General features: G+C 46.4%; 1 protein-coding gene and 1 pseudogene across 3 annotated transcripts in view; both read right to left on the reverse strand.

Moving 5' to 3' along the window:
- LOC146858936 (uncharacterized) overlaps positions 1-15,331 on the reverse strand; it is a 197,081-nt gene extending 181,750 nt beyond the window's left edge. For all 3 annotated transcript variants that reach the window (XR_014980046.1, XR_014980047.1, XM_085649577.1), the window contains exon 1: positions 15,289-15,331. The gene's annotated coding sequence lies outside the window, so the exon portion shown is untranslated. The remainder of the gene's footprint in view (positions 1-15,288) is intronic.
- On the reverse strand, positions 6,412-7,228 carry LOC146858937 (large ribosomal subunit protein eL6 pseudogene; annotated as a pseudogene).
- Positions 15,332-16,650: the final 1,319 nt, after the last annotated feature.

The following is a 16,650-nucleotide window of genomic DNA, read 5'->3' on the forward strand; positions in this document are numbered from 1 at the left end:
CCACCTCTAAACTGGGAAGGGGAACTGCCCATTCTATCAATTTCTGGAAGAGTGGCCCTTTGCCGCTTCCTCATGGAAAATCATCTCTTTCCTGTAAATGAGGTCGTTCTCATCCCTTTTTACATCTTTCCGCTCCAGTCCTGTGTCAGTTTATACGTCCAGCATTATTTATTCTCCGAGGGGCTCACATAGAATGACTGACAACTTATTGGATGCCAGTTCCCCTTCTGTTTTTGTGGGGCTTTTTTTTCCTGTTCGCGTCAATATCCTGAAGCAGACAAGGATTTGGCCAGGTGAATGATCTCTCAGGAGATATATTATCATTTTGCTACAACCGTTTTGGATATTTTAACAGCTGACCCTTTGGGTTAGTCATTGTGCTATGTCCTTGCCAAAGAAAAGTATGCTTGACATGTCATCCAAACATTTTCTTTCACACAGTGACCGGCCAGAGAAAGGGAGGGCTTCTGGCGATGAGCACCTTAACAAACACTGGGTAACCCTGTATTCCTATGAACCTGGATACATGAACAGCTGGTTAGCAACAGTGTTTCCTTCGGATGTTGTTACGAATGACATTTTTCAACACTCAGGAGAGGCCAAATGGTACTCATGTGATCAAACCCAATAAATGTCATAGCCCATACAAATTAGAACAGAAACATATTTAACTCATGATGTGATTCAAAAATAGGTGCTCCAAAAAGTTATCAAATGTGCAACAGCTCAAATACTTAGGGATTCTGGCTGCATTGACATTTGAATATTAACAAAAAGGGGAGTAATCAGAGTCTATTATGTCAAGATATAAATCTTGAGCAGCTTAGAAACAAATTAATAGATGTTTCACTCGACAAAGAAACATGAACTTCGAACAGGTCTGGATCTTCATCAGGACAAGATTTGTACAGATATATTTGTAATAGGTGCATGTACATATGTGATGATCTATATTGCTTACATTTTAAGCAACTCGTGAGCCTCACATAATTCATATGTATTTTGGACCTCGTGTGTGTTGACAAAAAAGGGACTAGCCTTTGAGGCATCAGTCAATCTTGACTGCATGTGCTATATTATTTGTGTCAAAGAGGATTTGTTCATATAAACGGAGTATATAAATTGAACCCATGTGCAGAAATAGTTTCAATATGTGCACAATTTTACACAAATGAGGATCGGTATTGTTTATATTCTTAGATTTCAAGAATGCAAATCTACCAAACAACCTGTGTGACTGACAGATTTCATAAGTAGAAGAAGGCATTTCCTGAGAAGTGATGACCATGGTTTGTCATCATTCAGGCCATATTAAAAGGTTTCCAAGCTGAATATCCATCTTCGCTCTTTTTCCAAGAGGATAAGGCTAATGATAAGATTATGTGGTGCTGTTTCTAAAAGGACCATGGATAGGTCATTTTCATTATGTCCATTTTCCAAGTTGTCATTTTTGTTATTGAATGCAGGAAGCGGATGGTGCGCTGATGCTCATTTATAGGGATTCTTACTTTACAGCTTGTCATCCTGATATACTTCAGTTGACAGGGGCATGTCATCACGTAAATTGTATTAATTCTATTGCAAATAGTGCTTTCTTAATTGCCACTTATTCCTTAAACCAAGGTCTAGTTTCCTTGTGGTGATGGTCAGTGAACAGACATCACAGTGACTGGAAGGGAAATGGCCAATGATGGGCGGAAGGCCCATCCGTGTGATTACAGCATCAGAAATCAGGATTTTTTCAGGGTAAATGTGGATGAGCATGTCTTTTATATTGTGACCGCTTGTGTAGGAAAATGGAGGCGGGCTGTAGCAGAAAAGCTTCCATGTTTAAGATACACCATGTTTTTCTTAATCACATTTTGTAGATCATTAAAGATAGGTGAAAAGGTAGCCATACATTTGATCCTTTCATTTTTAGGTCCAGTATTTGTATTTTGTGAAGCGCAACATTCATCCCAAGTGACATCACGGCGCTAGGATAGACGGAGAACCTGTTTGGAGAGAAAATATGGTAAATGGTAAAGACATCAGGTCTTGGAGCCATAATCCGTGGGTATCACTACTTGAGTCCTGAAAAAAAACATGTCTTCAGCTTCTTTCGAAAACTTGCATGGACCTCAGTGAGATGAAGCTCTAACGAAAAGTTGTTCCAGTAGGTCGCTTCCAGATAGGTAAAGGAGCGACCCCCGCTCTAACTCTTCTGATGTGTGGGGTTTTGGCTAGAGCGTGGGTGCCTGACCTAAGGTCATGAGAGGAGACAGAGAATTTCAATTTGTCCAGCACTATTCTGGAGCTACGTTTATACAGTGATCTGTGCGCGTAGCATGAGCTTAAACTTGGCTCTTTTTGCCAACAAAAAGCGCATTCCCATAGTCCAGATTGCTGGTCAATAGGCCCTGGGTAATGGTTTCCTCCAGTTCAGAGGGATCCACACAAAAAGTCTCCTGAGTAATTTTAGCGTGGCATATCATTTATCACAGAGAGCTCGTACTTGGTCCTGCATGTTTAGTGCATTATCTGTCAGGATTCCAAGATTTTTCACCACACGATAGGCATGGGGGCAGTGCCCAATGGCTGGGGCCACCAAGTTGTGTCCCAGACTGAGTGTGCATTACCAAAGAGCAATATTTCAGATTTAGTTTCAGACATTGGGCTGACATCCAATCGGCGGTTTCTGAGAGGCAGTGACTCAGATTACTTTTGGTGGTTTCGTAATTCTTCTCAAACACAGCCAACAAATGGGTGTCATCAGCATATGACCAGATGCTGCAACCCCATTTCCTAGCAATCGTAGCCAGGGGAGAGACATACATATTGAATAGGGTTGGGCTGAGGGAGGCTCCCTGCGGAACACAGCATTTCATGGGTTTGGGGTTGGGGGAAAAAGAGTAGAACCATTGGAGAGTTTTAGAGTGGAGCCCTTTTTTGTTTAAGGTTCTTAGCAATTGGTCATATGAAACAGTGTCAAATGCAGCCGACAAGTCAAAAGATCAAGGTGGCAGCTTTACCCTGGTCTAGCAGAAGTCTGATGTTATCAAGTACGGCCAGCAGGGTGACCTTGGTGCTATTGGAAGCCCTGAAGCCAGTCTGAGTGGGGTCCAGAAGCTCATTTGTCTCAAAGTAGTCAATTATTTGTCGGTTGATTAATTTCTCAAAAACATTGGACAGATAGGGAAGTTGGGAGATAGGTCTATAATGTTTTAGATTGGTGACCTCCAACACACAACTGGTGGCTAACACGCAGACCTGTCTAACTCCCCTGACTACAGAGATTGGTTCCATCAGTTCTCCCAACTTCCCACAGCGTACCAGTGCAAAATTATTTACATGTCATCTCTCAATGATGCTATGTAGGTACTCTGGAGCTCCCATCTTAGCGAGCACCTGCCACAACGTATTCCTTGGGACCATATCAAAGGCTGCTTTGAGATCTATGAATACCACGTAGAGCCTTCCCTTATTGATAATGACAGTCTTCCAATAGATCATCTGCAGTCTAAATAGTTGATCTATCGTAGAAGTAATTGACCAAAAGCCAGTTTTCAGGGGACATAAGAACACATGATTTCCCAACTAATGCTGAAGCCTGGTAAGAATAACCCTGCAGGAGATTTTCTGAGTGGTATCAATAAGGTTAATGGGCCTTTAGTTGGCAGGCTCTAGGGGTGAACCCTTCTTGTGTATGGGAAAAATTTCAGCTACAGCCCATGACGCGGGGATGCTCCACCCTTTTAGGATGGCATTGAAAACCACTGTGAGATATGGTTCCTAAGATACTGATCTCTGAGAGAAATAAAGCGCCTGTTATTTTATCAATTTCTGGGGCTTTATTAGGCACAATCTTTCTAATAGCCAGTTTAACCTCAAGACCTGGGGCAGGTGATACAGGAACGGAGGCAGACACTGTAAGCGGCTGCAATGATGCGTGACCTCGCCTGTGGGTAGGAACTGGACACCTCTTCTGAGCACTCTCTCAGGGAAGATAGCTCCTCTGCAAAATGGCCATCTGGTGAAGAACTCAAGCGACCCTGTGGGTAACACCGCAGACAAACTGATCTGACCTGCAGCAGTCCCTACAACCCTCAGGATATGGAGCACTGCTCGGAGTGCACCACGACTACATACCTTGACGGGATATGCTTACTACTTGGGACTGTGTCTGTCACCAATCTGGATCAACCAATCTTCTGTTTAAACATGTTTTTATTGTTTTCTTACCAACATACCAATACACTTCCCACAAGTGCCCAAGCAGCTCACCAAAAATTAGTACATACAACATATCAACCAATTATGCATTGGAAAAGTTACCCGTCCCGCTTGGGCCCCCTCCTCCCATTCCCTCCCGCAATCCTTGTCAGTGTGCCCCCGCCTTCCTATCCTCCCTCTGATGTGACCCTCCCTATTACTATGATACATGTAGGGGCATTCAATCCTGTCTCTGTCAGCTTGGGCGTTCCCCTGGGTTCAGCCGCGTTGAATGTGTCCACCTATCATAGTGACCCCCCTCCTACTCCCCGCGTATCGCATCCTCATGGCGGTCGGGTAGGTCCCCCTCCCCTATGTTTTCTGACATCAGCCCCTGAAGTACAACCACCAGTGACTCCCATGCACGGGCCGTCTCTAACGCCTTTTCGTCGTTCCTCCTATGCGCTAATTGCAAGCGAAGTGTGCCCTCCGCGCCTGCCCATTTCGCGAACGCCGTCCGCCACCTCAGAAAGCTAGGCCCCACCCTTGACTTCCAATGCATGGTTAGCTCCCTCTTGGCCATGATCAACCCTAAGTCACAGAACTTGCTAGTAACCTTCGTGCGGCGGGTGTGGTGGAACCAAAGCAACAGGCAGGCCCCCATCTCAAAATCGATGGCGCGATCTGTCACTTGGTTCAGGCATTCCGTGACGTCTTCCCAGTAACTACCCAGCGCCGCGCAAGACCAAAACATATGGCGAAAATCAGCCCCATCTCCCCCACACCGCGGGCACTGAGAATGTGTGCCCCCAAAATATTGCAATATTTTGACTGGCGTCAGGTATGCACTGTGCAGTGTAAAAAACTGTACTAGCTGAAACCGGGAATTACGTGTACCCTTCCAGGCCCGCCGCACCAACGCTGGCCATGTCAACTCGGGGATGGGCTTCCCAAGATCAGCTTCCCATTTATCTTTCAACGTGACTAGGGGCAGCAAGCGCTCCGACGACAGCCGTCGATATAGGCAGGTAATAGCCCTGACCGTACCCGCGGCCATGACCACATATTGGCAGCCCGCGGCGACTGGCGGTTCCGAGAGCCCCGCATTCCAGTGCTTCTGGAGGCCCGCTATGAGAGCAGCGTGAAGTAAATAATCTCCCCGTGGGAGCCCATAGGAGTCCTGCAGTTCCTGGAAGGGTAAGAGCACCCCCTCCCTATATAAGTCGCCCACCACTTGTATGCCAAGGTCCTCCCAAGCGGCTAGTCCCGACCAATCACCCCCGTGTGGGAGCACCGTGCACATACCAAGGGGGATCTCCGGGGCATAAGGGTGGATAATGGCGGCCCTCCTCTGACATCGGTTCCAGCACAACCTAAGGGTGCGTTCCTCAAGAGTGAGCTGGGCTAGGTCCATCCGCTGTTGGAGGACTATGAAAGAAACCACATGGCGAGGAATGAACCTGCCCTGCGGGCCCTCAGGGCCTCTAAACTCCTGTGCCACCGCCTGCGTGAGCCATTGTAATTGTGCTGCCAGATAATACCACTCGAAGTCCGGGACCGCCAGGCCCCCCTCCGCTCTTGGCCGCCGTAGGGTGGTCAAAGCTACCCGCCGCCTACCCGAGCCCCATATGAAGCCCGTGGACAGTGCTCGAAGCCGCTCAAAAAACGATGCCGGTATCCATATGGGCAATGTACGAAAAAAATACAGTAGGCGCGGCAGCGCTACCATCTTCAGCAGCGCTACTCGCCCAGCACACGATAATGGGAGCGTGCTCCAGAAACCCATGCTGCCACTCAAGCCCCGGATCTGGATCAACCAATCTTCTGGCACACGCAATCAGGCGTTTTGGCTTGAAGGAGCACCCTCCCCTGGCTCATAGGAGGGGACTTTAATGCAGTCCTTGACACAACACTGGACAGGTCCTTCCCGCCACTCCTGCATACAGCTGTCACATACAGATCCCGGGGTCTTGGGCACTGTCTGCAACACTGGCACTTAACTGATATTTGGAGGGCGCCAAATTCGGCTGTGTTGGTATTCTCTTTTTACTTCCTGCCACACAGCCTCCATGACTGTATAGATCGCTGTGTGGGATCAGCTGCCCAACTTCAGAGTTGCCAACACATAGATGACCTGGGATGGACGCACTCGGACAACAACCCCGAACTCCTCCAGGTGGGGTGGGACAGCATTGGACAGGTTACACAAATTTTTTTAAATTTTTTTTAAAGAACGTTTTCTTTTAATGAGCAATTTTCGAACCAATTAGAAAACCAGTTTGTGTGGATAAACTCCATTGGCTAGGCAAAATGTAGATCTCAAGTAACCACGCAGTTGGGGATCTTTCTTGATGAGAGGCAAGAGATGCGAATCCACCAGCTTCTGGTCATTTTTGCTACTCCGTTACCTTGTATTTTTCTTTCTCTGTGTCAAAGATTTCACCCTCTTGGTGTTTGGGTTTGCGCAGCTTCTTCTTCTTGAAGTAGGAGTCAGTGAGATGTTTAGGGATTTTTACTGAAGAGTTGTCAATCTTGGTAGAAGTGGCAATGACGAATTTCTGGTGAGCACTACGCAGTGGTATGCGATTTTTAACCAATGGACCTGTTACAAGGAGCAAACCAGATGCAAGCTGCTTCAAAAACATTACACGCCCATTAAGAAGAATCAGAACTGACCCTGGAGAAATGGAGGCACGCAGCTTGCTCTTGTGCTGGGAGAAGGGCTTTTTACCATGACTCAGCAATTTGCGGGGTACATCCTCAGTCGGATAGTATCGTGGCATTTTACGAAGCTTAACCATACGGGTGCCTCCATTCTTGTCTCCACCTACTGGCTTTGAAATAGTTCCTGGTGGTCTTGCCTTCTTCTCAATCTTGGTTTCTGTGGCAGTGTACTTGCGCTTGTACATTGCTCTTCTGGCAAACATCGCTGATCGGGAATATTTCCCCGATACCTCGAGCCAGAACCGGATTGCGGCTAGTATGATGCTTTTTGGTCTTCTTTGCTTTCTGCTCGTCTGCCATCTTTGCTGAGGGAAAAAAAGCAGGACAGGTCACACACATATGGCACCTCCAGCCGGCGGCGCTCAGGGACCAGCCTTTTTGAGAGTCACTGGGCACCGCTATAAGTACCTTCTTCGAAACAAACATGGGCTCGGTCACTGACAAAGAGGTGGAATGGGAAGCGCTCAAAGTTGTAGCTAGGGGCAGTGCTTGGGTCTTAGTTGGGGTATCCGCAGACAGCTGGACAGGGACATCGCGCTTGAATGCTCGCTCCTTCAACGGGAATCAGACGCAGTGATGGACTCAGACTGCATACGGCAGCTAGAGGAGGCCCAGCGGCATCATGTGGAGCTACTGGAATGACTGCGATGCCTAAACTACGCTGTGCATTCCGCCCACCCGTATGCAATGGCGGATCGTAAGGGGTGTTTTCTGGCATGGCTGATCCAAAAGGAACAGGCGCTGCGGCCAATTTTTTCACTGCGCGACCTGTCAGGACAACTGGAAATACACCTGGAATTAGTCAAACATTACACAACCCCATCTGAGTCCATCATTAGACCTGAGCAGGCCGAATTGGAGGCCTACTTCTCCCCTCTCTCTCTACCCACCATTGCACCGGCACAGCTGGCAGAGCTGGCAGAACCCATCACACGTTTAGAGGTCCAGGAGGCCATTAGAGCACTAGCCACACAGAAAACACCCAGGCCGGATGGATTGCTGGCCGAGTATTATAAAGCATATGCTCCAGTACAGGCCCCCGCCTAATTGCCCTTTATGAAGCTTCATTAGAAGTGTCAGTTCTTCGGGGTTCTCTTCGGGAGTCCCTGCTGGTCTCACTGCCCAAACCGGACAGAGACCCGAACTGTTGGGTATGTATCAACCGCCGGTCCTCCTAAATACTGACTATAAAATTTTGCTCAAGATACTCGAATACCACTTGGCCCCGCTGGTGCCCCAGCTGGTGCATGCTGATCCAAATCGGTTTATACAGTCCCGCAACACACCCCTTAATCAACACAGCTTCTTTCGGTGGCCAGGTACTCGACACAGTGATGGCCTCACTCGGGGTGTCTGGTCTGGTACATATTTGGAGAAGGCGTTCAATACACTAGAATAGGAGTTTTCTGTTTTCTACCTTACCCCCATACGGAACGGGAGCTCATTTCCTCCGCCTTGTCCGGCTCTTGTATACATTTCCCACCGCCAGAGTTAGAACGGGTCATTTCGTGTCAGAACCCGTGGCAATTGGCCTTGGCACCAGACAGGTATGCCCACTATCACCGTTGGTGCTCTCGTTAGCCATTGAGCCATTGGTGGTAGACCTCCGGAGGAGCGTAGCACACTGGTGGGTCCCCCTAGGAGACGGGACACACGTGATTTCCCTTTATGCTGACACCTGCTCATATACATCAGGGATTTACGGGACTCATGCGATGAACTAACAAAGATGCTTGCTGACTTCACGTCCCTCTCTGGTCTCCAAGTGAACTGTGCAAAGTCCTGCCTGTACCCATTTGATCCATCTATTTCCAACCCAACTCTGGTTGTTAATGGTACAAGTGTGCAGTGGCAGCCTTCTGTTTTTTGATACTTGGGCATCCGGATCTACCACCAACCGGCATAACTGTTGGAGGGGAACCTTCTGTGGGTGATAACTGCATTAAGTCACAAATACTCTTCTGGCGGAGCTTACCCCTGTCCGTCATGGGTCGCATATCGTTACTTAAAATGGTTGTACTGCCCCGGGTACTTCACTAATCTACCGCTATACATTCGACCCCCCCACCTTTCATTCCTTTGAGTGTACCATGCAGGAGTTTATCTGGCATGGGTCACGGTGCCGAGCTGCACTATCTAAACTATACTTACCAACCGACCGGGGGGGGCTCGCTATGCCCTACATGGAGCACTATTATCTGGCGGCGCAATTACAATGGGTGGGTAGATGGGCCAGCAGTAAGAACCTAGTAGACACCGAGACACATTTATCAGCAGGGACACACTCATCGATCCTTGAGTTGTTTCACCATGGGAGACGGGGTGCAATACCCACCCAGTTGATGCTGGAGGTGGCCTACAAGTGCTTCCTTCGATACCTGCGCCTCACGGGCTCCACGATTCCATATGCGCAGGGCACACCTAAAGTTCAGCACATCACCACCAGGGCAGAGCTTTCCAACTGGAGAGAGGCGGGGTTGCAGACATTAGGAGACCTCTACAGGGATGGACAATTTACACCCTTTGACACCCTGGTGGATTAGGACGGTTTACCGCGGAGTCAGTTACTCCTTCTTAGGTCACTAATTCCAGCATTGCAGACACTATGGGGAGACATATCACAGAAGCCCATAATGCACCTCACCATTCAATACATACATGAGATGGGTTCAGGGAGACACCTCACAAAGTGGTTCCCCAGCTCACTGCGTACACAAGCGGCACAGCCATTGACACTATTCCGTCGCCACTGGGAATCCGATCCCCTCCGACAATGCACAGACTGTGAATGTTTGAGGGCCCTATATTGGAGGGGCCCACATTTATCCCCTGGAATGCCAGATTCCACCTCATACAATAGTATATAATACATACAGCAAACTTGATACCGGCCAAAATAAATAAGTACTCTAGGCTCACTGATGCCCACTGCCCTAGATGTACCTTGCTGGATGCAGTTCTCATTCATATGATATGGATCTGCACTGCCCTAGCTGCCTACTGGTCGAAGGTCTTGAACCACTTGACTTACCACACTGGGCACATAGTGGCATACACTTGGGAGGTTTGCCTCCTGGGTCTCTACCATAGGTCCAAGAGACATAAGATAACATTCAGGTTCATAGACCTGGGATTGCTTGCGGCTAAGCGCTTGGTTACCAGACGTTGGAACCAGACGGAGCCACCGCCTGTGGAATCATGGCTCCGCTCTTTGACAAACTGGGGACAAGCGGAGAGCGTTGCCTTACACTGTGTAGACACCCAGACCCAGCAAAACCCCGATGGCAGCCTCATGGGATGCAATCCTCCAACAATTGGCAATCAGATGATTAACCCTAGCACCCAACTCAGACCCCGGTGCAGCGTCAGCAGGGGTCCATCATGACACATAACAAGGGCATGTAATGGACCCAGCAGATAGGTCACTGAACAGCTCTCCATCCTCGAACTCCTTACGCCTTTTTACATTGTATCTGAATGATTTTGTCGAGCACCTTAACACATGGGTAAATGATGCCCCCCAATTTGGCAGGGATGAGGGTTCCGGCCCTCATGTTCGCAGATGATACTCTTCTCTTGGCCAAATCCCAAAAGGGGATTCAAAAAACATTGAACAAATTCAGGGGTTTTGTGCTCTTAGAGGGTTGGAAGTAAACATTAACAAAACAAAATATATGGTATTTAATCCTTGCCATTCCACACTCCAAACACGTCACTGGATGGCATTCCCTTCGAAAGGGTGCATTTATTTGACTACTTGAAGATGAATTTCGATTGGGGACACCATGTCACAAAACTTAAGCTAAAATTAGGACACGATGTAGGGGTGCAACTGAAGCTACATAAGGAGTCCCTTAGTAAACTTGTTTCTCTGCACCTTCAGATGTATGCCTGTCAAGCCTCTATGGCACAGAGATATGGGGATACATAAGCACAAAAAAATCTGGTATTAGAGGAAAATCGGTCTTTGAGGCTCTTATTGAGCCTCCCTGTAAGTACCCCCTTGCTTCCGCTAGGACTTGACATGGGGATTAGATCAATCTCAGATTTAATAGAAGCTTGACCCTTAAAGTTTTGGAGAAGACTCTGGGCCCCCCTGAGTTGCCATCATACCACAGAGGGCTAAAGGAACTTCTTAGCAATCCATGCTCTGCCAGTTTTCCTAGGATAAAAAAAATAAGAGACTCCTTTGTGGGGATGGAATTAGCTCATTTGTGGTCTGATCCAGAGAGTTCTTGCCTATGTATAAATGCAAAGGACTGAAAGAAGAAGTATTAGCCCTACAAGTTGTGTAATTCTTTAACTTCTCACACACATGGCACTTTGGCTAGCTCATTTTTACAGTTCAAAGACTCTTTCCTAGTGAAACCTTTCCCAGATGATATTGAACTAATGGTGGCTAAAAAACGTTATATCAAGTTCAGGTTTGGCATGCCCCTCCCCCCTCGTGCTTTTGTATCTGGTTGGGCAGTAGTTAATGATCCTAAGGTCCAGAACTGTCCAGGGTATGGTTAGTGTAAAAGAAACAGTACCTCATCCTTTTTTTAGTTGCCCAGCTTATAGCAGGACATGGTCGAAATGGCTGATTCCTATCTGTACGAGCTTTGGTACCAGAAATTACAAGGAGACATTCAGGATCCTCCAATCTAACCCAGCTCCCCCCTTGGTTTTACGTTTTCAAGGTTTTTAATGATATCATGGTTTTTAAGAAGCCGCCTCACTTCTGCACAGAGAGAACCAGTTAGGGTAGTCAAATGTCTTCATAACAAGATAATGTACCTTACAGACAAGAACATGATTGTTATATAATGTCAACTGTCTAGGGCCACAACAAGTTTTTTATACCGTTTAACTGTGATGTCATTTTTATATATTTATTTTTAGGATATTGTTTTATGTGATAATTTCATTGAACTATCTTACATGTTGATGAATTGTACATTTTTAAGTTAATATATATTTTTAAATTGATGTATCTCTTTTACGGTATTATAAAAACTGAAATAAAGAGACTTTTGATTTGTATGCGTTGAAAAGGGGCGGGCTCAGGGAGGATCCTTGTGAAACTACGCAGATGAGGTCATGAGTGTCCGAGGTGACCAGTGCCAGGCTGACTGACTGTGTTCTTCCAGTCAGGAAGGAGCAGATCAGTTGAAGTGAATGTCTTTGGATACTGATGTCATGTAGGCGTTTGATGAGGATGGGATGGGAACCATGTCAAATGCTGCGGAGAGGTCCAGGAGGATGAAAGCCGCTGTGTTTCCTCTGTCCAGAGCCATGCAGATTTCATCCCTGGCGGTGATGAGGGTAGTTTCCATGCTGTGGTTGTGTCTGAAACGAGACTGAGTGGTGTCATGGAGTTGGTGGTCGTTGAGTTATTCGGTGAATCATTGTTGATGATTTTCTCTAAGACCTTGGGAGATCTGCCTGTAGTTGGTGAGCATTAAAGAGTATGTAGAGGGTTTCTTCATCTATGGGAGAACAGCTGTGTGTTTCCAAGCATCTGGAAAGATCGCAGAAGAGACATTTAGAATGGGTGTGAGGATGGCGCTGATTGGTTGCTGTCCTCTGAAATAAGTGTGCTGGAGGCAGGGGTCTGATAGGGCCCCTGAGTGGATAGACATCATGATGACAGCAGTGTCCTCTGGGGTGATGAAGGACCATGTGGTTATTATTAGTTCTTTGGATAAGATCTGGAGGCGTTTGGCAAGGTCTGTTGGGTCCAGATGCAGGCGGATGTTGCTGTAAAATGGTGGTGATTTTGCTACAGAAGAATAGAAAGAGATTGTTGCAGATGTCCTGCAAGGTGGTGATCGAGTTGGAGGCAGCCACTGGTGAGGTGAAATACCTTGAAATGGTGAAGATTTCTTTGCTTCGGTTGGTGCTGGCATCAATACGGTCTGCCAGAGCAGCTCATTTGAGGTCCAGGTAATTTGGTGGTGACGTCTCAGGGGGATTTGAACATGCTCCTGTCTGCATTGTCCTGACTTCATTTGCCCTCCAGTTCTTTGCAGTCTGAGTTCTTATGTGTACCAACTCACTTCAGGTCTAGGTCATGTTGTATTGCTGTGTTTCAGGGGGCCCGAGAGTTGGCCCAGGATGTGATCCAAATGTTGCAATGCAATTCTTGACGGCTTTGGGGAGGCAGTTGCTGTGTTCCGGTTGGTGGGTGTTGAGAGTGGTGTTCCAGTCTTTGTCAGTGATGATGTTCCAGTTTCTGCAGGCTAGTATGGTGGTGGTGCATGTGCATTGGGACTGGGATGCTGAGCTTGATGAGGGTGTGGTCTGTCCAGGAGACTGGTTTGGGCTTCTCAATCCTGATGATATCGGAGGTGGTGAAAATAGGGTACTGGAAGTGTCTCGCAATGTGGGTAGGTCCCTTTACTTGTTGGATGAGACCCAAGCTATCAACGTCTTCGATGAGTGCTTTGGAGTTAGGGTTGTTGTGGTCTTCCAGGTGGAAGTACAGGTCTCTGTCTGAGTAAGATGCAATTTGTAGCATTGAGGAAAAGTGGTGCAACGAAGTCTGTGATGGAGTTGGTGGAGTTGGTGCAGTATCCCAGTGGTCTGCAGATAAGAATGCCACTTAGGGTGAAGGTGGCTGTGAGTTGGAGCTTGAATTACAGATGTTCCATGATGGAGGATGACATGTCCGTGATGGTGGCATACCATTGATAAAAGTTAACAGGTCAACTTCTAGTTGCTGATTGCTGTAGTCACGTGTTGAACTTGTAATAATGAGGTGAAACCTTTGTAAATACAATTTTAATGTGTGTTTAAATGATAAACTAATTAAACGATGCCCTGCTGCATAATGCAGACCTCCACTGCCACAAAGTTCCAGTGATCCTGAATATAACTCTCTAGGATCTCTGTTTAGAGAACAGGCCAACATTTTAAACAAGTATTTCTAATCTAACTATGTTACAGAACTTTTTGGTTGGCTTGGTCGTAGCTGTACTCGCCCACACCGCTTAAACTAATACATTTTCAAACTGCACATCTTTGCTCCAAGCAGTAATGAGCAAGCATTCATAGTGAGTGAACCCAGACCCTGCAGGTTAGTGGGCACATTTCCCCACTCAAAAATGTTATTAAAATTACGCAGAATAGTTGATTTTATGGATCAGTTATCAAGTAAATTGACTAAAGGGCACAGCTTTTACAGGTAGTTCTGATAGGTTGTGCCAAGCAAGTCTAACTCTCCCAAGGAACTTTGGGGCATTTACCACTCAACAACATTGCTACAAAATGCTGTGATCAGGACTTTTCTTCTTTGAAAATGACTACAAAAAATATGCTTAGGAGACAGTTTAAAGGCTCTAGGTGTGCAATTTGATAAGGCCTACTATAATTTTATGAAGTGTAAATAGCATCTTCTACCTTCCCTCTTCCTTTAATTTTCACAGCCAATACCTTCAACATTAATCATATAACAAGCTTGTGAATCTTCTTGGAAGGTTCGTGATGGGAAAGCTAAAAGTCACTTGGATCTCACAATTTCAGGAGGTAAGCGGTAGACAAATAGCTCACTTTAGACATATCTAACGTTTTTACAGCCTCCCACAGCACAGGGACTACTCAGATTATAGTCCATACGGGTTGCCCTTTTGGTATACTGAAGGCCTAGGCCTCAGGCAGCAGGAGTTATTAGATAAAGGTATAAATTTCTACCAATGCTGGTGATTTAATATCTCTAAATGAGTCATAAAATAACATGCCATCTAGCAACAAGGAACTAACACTGGCAATATAAGTGTACCAAATTTCAGAAAAGCCAATAATACTCAATTGACTCTAGATATTATGTTGAGCTTCTCATTAGCATTTGACACCATATGATAGGCTAAGTTATTGAGATTTCTGGTGGCAACGGTAGGGGTACCTGAGTTGGTTTACTTCCTTCTTTAATTTGAAGCCACAGCTAGTGAGATTATATCCAATTGACTCTATCTCAATCCAAGGCTCTTACGTTTCCGAGTTCCACGTATCAGTATCTCTTTCAGTCCTGTATTTTTTCTTTGCATTTTGGCATTTTTAGGTCTAACCCTGTAATGTGGCAAACAGGACTTTACATGCTAGCTTGACGAGAGGCGTCACTGATACCTCCGGTAATAGAGGAGCTCCTGGTGAAGGGCTCCGCTCTCGTTTGCCATTATTTCGCTCATTTCATTGTTGTCTAAAAATTAGCTGTATTTTGCACTGACATTTCTGGTAAAGAGGAGCGCCTGGTAAAGCGCTCTGCTTTCACTTGCCATTACTCGCTAAATCTTTGTTTATAAAACACTGTATATTGCATTGAACTTTTTTAAAAACTATTTTCATATGTTTTAATGTGATCAAAATCTAGTAATCCAGTTAGATTACCCTTACCTGCACTGTGTCCCCGGTCCATCGCCAATTATTTGGATTGAGTGGAGGGACGTGAATAGTGCCACAGGAAGTGATTAACAACTTCCGGGTAGGCTCCCAATCAGATGCTCGGCAGCTGATTACTCCCACAGCTTAAAAATAGATGCCTCTTGCGACGCGCAGCGGACGCGCTTGACGAGAGGCGGTCACTGATACCTCCGGTGATAGATGAGCACCTGGTGAAGGGCTCCGCTCTCGTTTGCCATTATTTCGCTCATTTCATTGTTGCCTAAAAATTAGCTGTATTTTGCACTGACACTTCTGGTAAAGAGGAGCGCCTGGTAAATGGCTCCGCTTTCGCTTGCCATTACTCGCTAAATCTTTGTTTTTAAAACACTGTATATTGCACTGAACTTTTTAAAACCTATTTTCATATGTTTTAACGTGATCAAAATCTAGTAATCCAGCTAGATTACCCTTACCTGCACTGTGTCCCCGGTCCACCACCAATTATTTGGATTGAGTGGAGGGACGTGAATAGTGCCACAGGAAGTGATTAACAACTTCCGGGTATGCTCTCAATCAGATGCTCGGCAGCTGATTACTCCCACAGCTTAAAAATAGATGCCTCTCGCGACGCGCAGCGGACACGCTTGACGAGAGGCGGTCACTGATATCTCCAGTAATAGAGGAGCGCATGGTGAAGGGCTCCGCTCTCGTTTGCCATTATTTTGCTCATTTCATTGTTGTCTAAAAATTAGCTGTATTTTGCACTGACATTTCTGGTAAAGAGGAGCGCCTGGTAAAGGGCTCCGCTTTCGCTTGCCATTACTCGCTAAATCTTTGTTTTTAAAACACTATATTGCACTGAACTTTTTTAAAAACTATTTTCAAATGTTTTAACGTGATCAAAATCTAGTAATCCAGTTAGATTACCCTTACCTGCACTGTGTACCCGGTCCACCGCCAATTATTTGGATTGAGTGGAGGGACGTGAATAGTGCCACAGGAAGTGATTAACAACTTCCGGGTAGGCTCCCAATCAGATGCTCTGCAGCTGATTACTCCCACAGCTTAAAAATAGATGCCTCTCGCGACACGCAGCGGGCGCGCCAAAGGCACGCCTAAGGCAAGCCCGTCTGCGCCTGTCCTAGGGCCAGAACCCCTGTCCAGGACCATATAGCTTACACCCGCAATACCCTCCTGGCCCTCCGGTCTACCTCCAATCCTCATTGTTCACTCCTTCTCCCAGACACAGCCCCTTCTAGCTGCTCCTGTTGTGGTTTTACCCTCCCATTATTCCCCCATCTGAGATCCTTCTGCTTTAAGCTTAGCTTACCTTCATCTACGACCAATGGGAGAAACAAACCTCACACCCAATTT

The sequence above is a fragment of the Triturus cristatus genome, chromosome 3_2, assembly GCF_964204655.1.
Source record: "Triturus cristatus chromosome 3_2, aTriCri1.1, whole genome shotgun sequence".
In the NCBI taxonomy this organism is placed as follows: domain Eukaryota; kingdom Metazoa; phylum Chordata; class Amphibia; order Caudata; family Salamandridae; genus Triturus; species Triturus cristatus.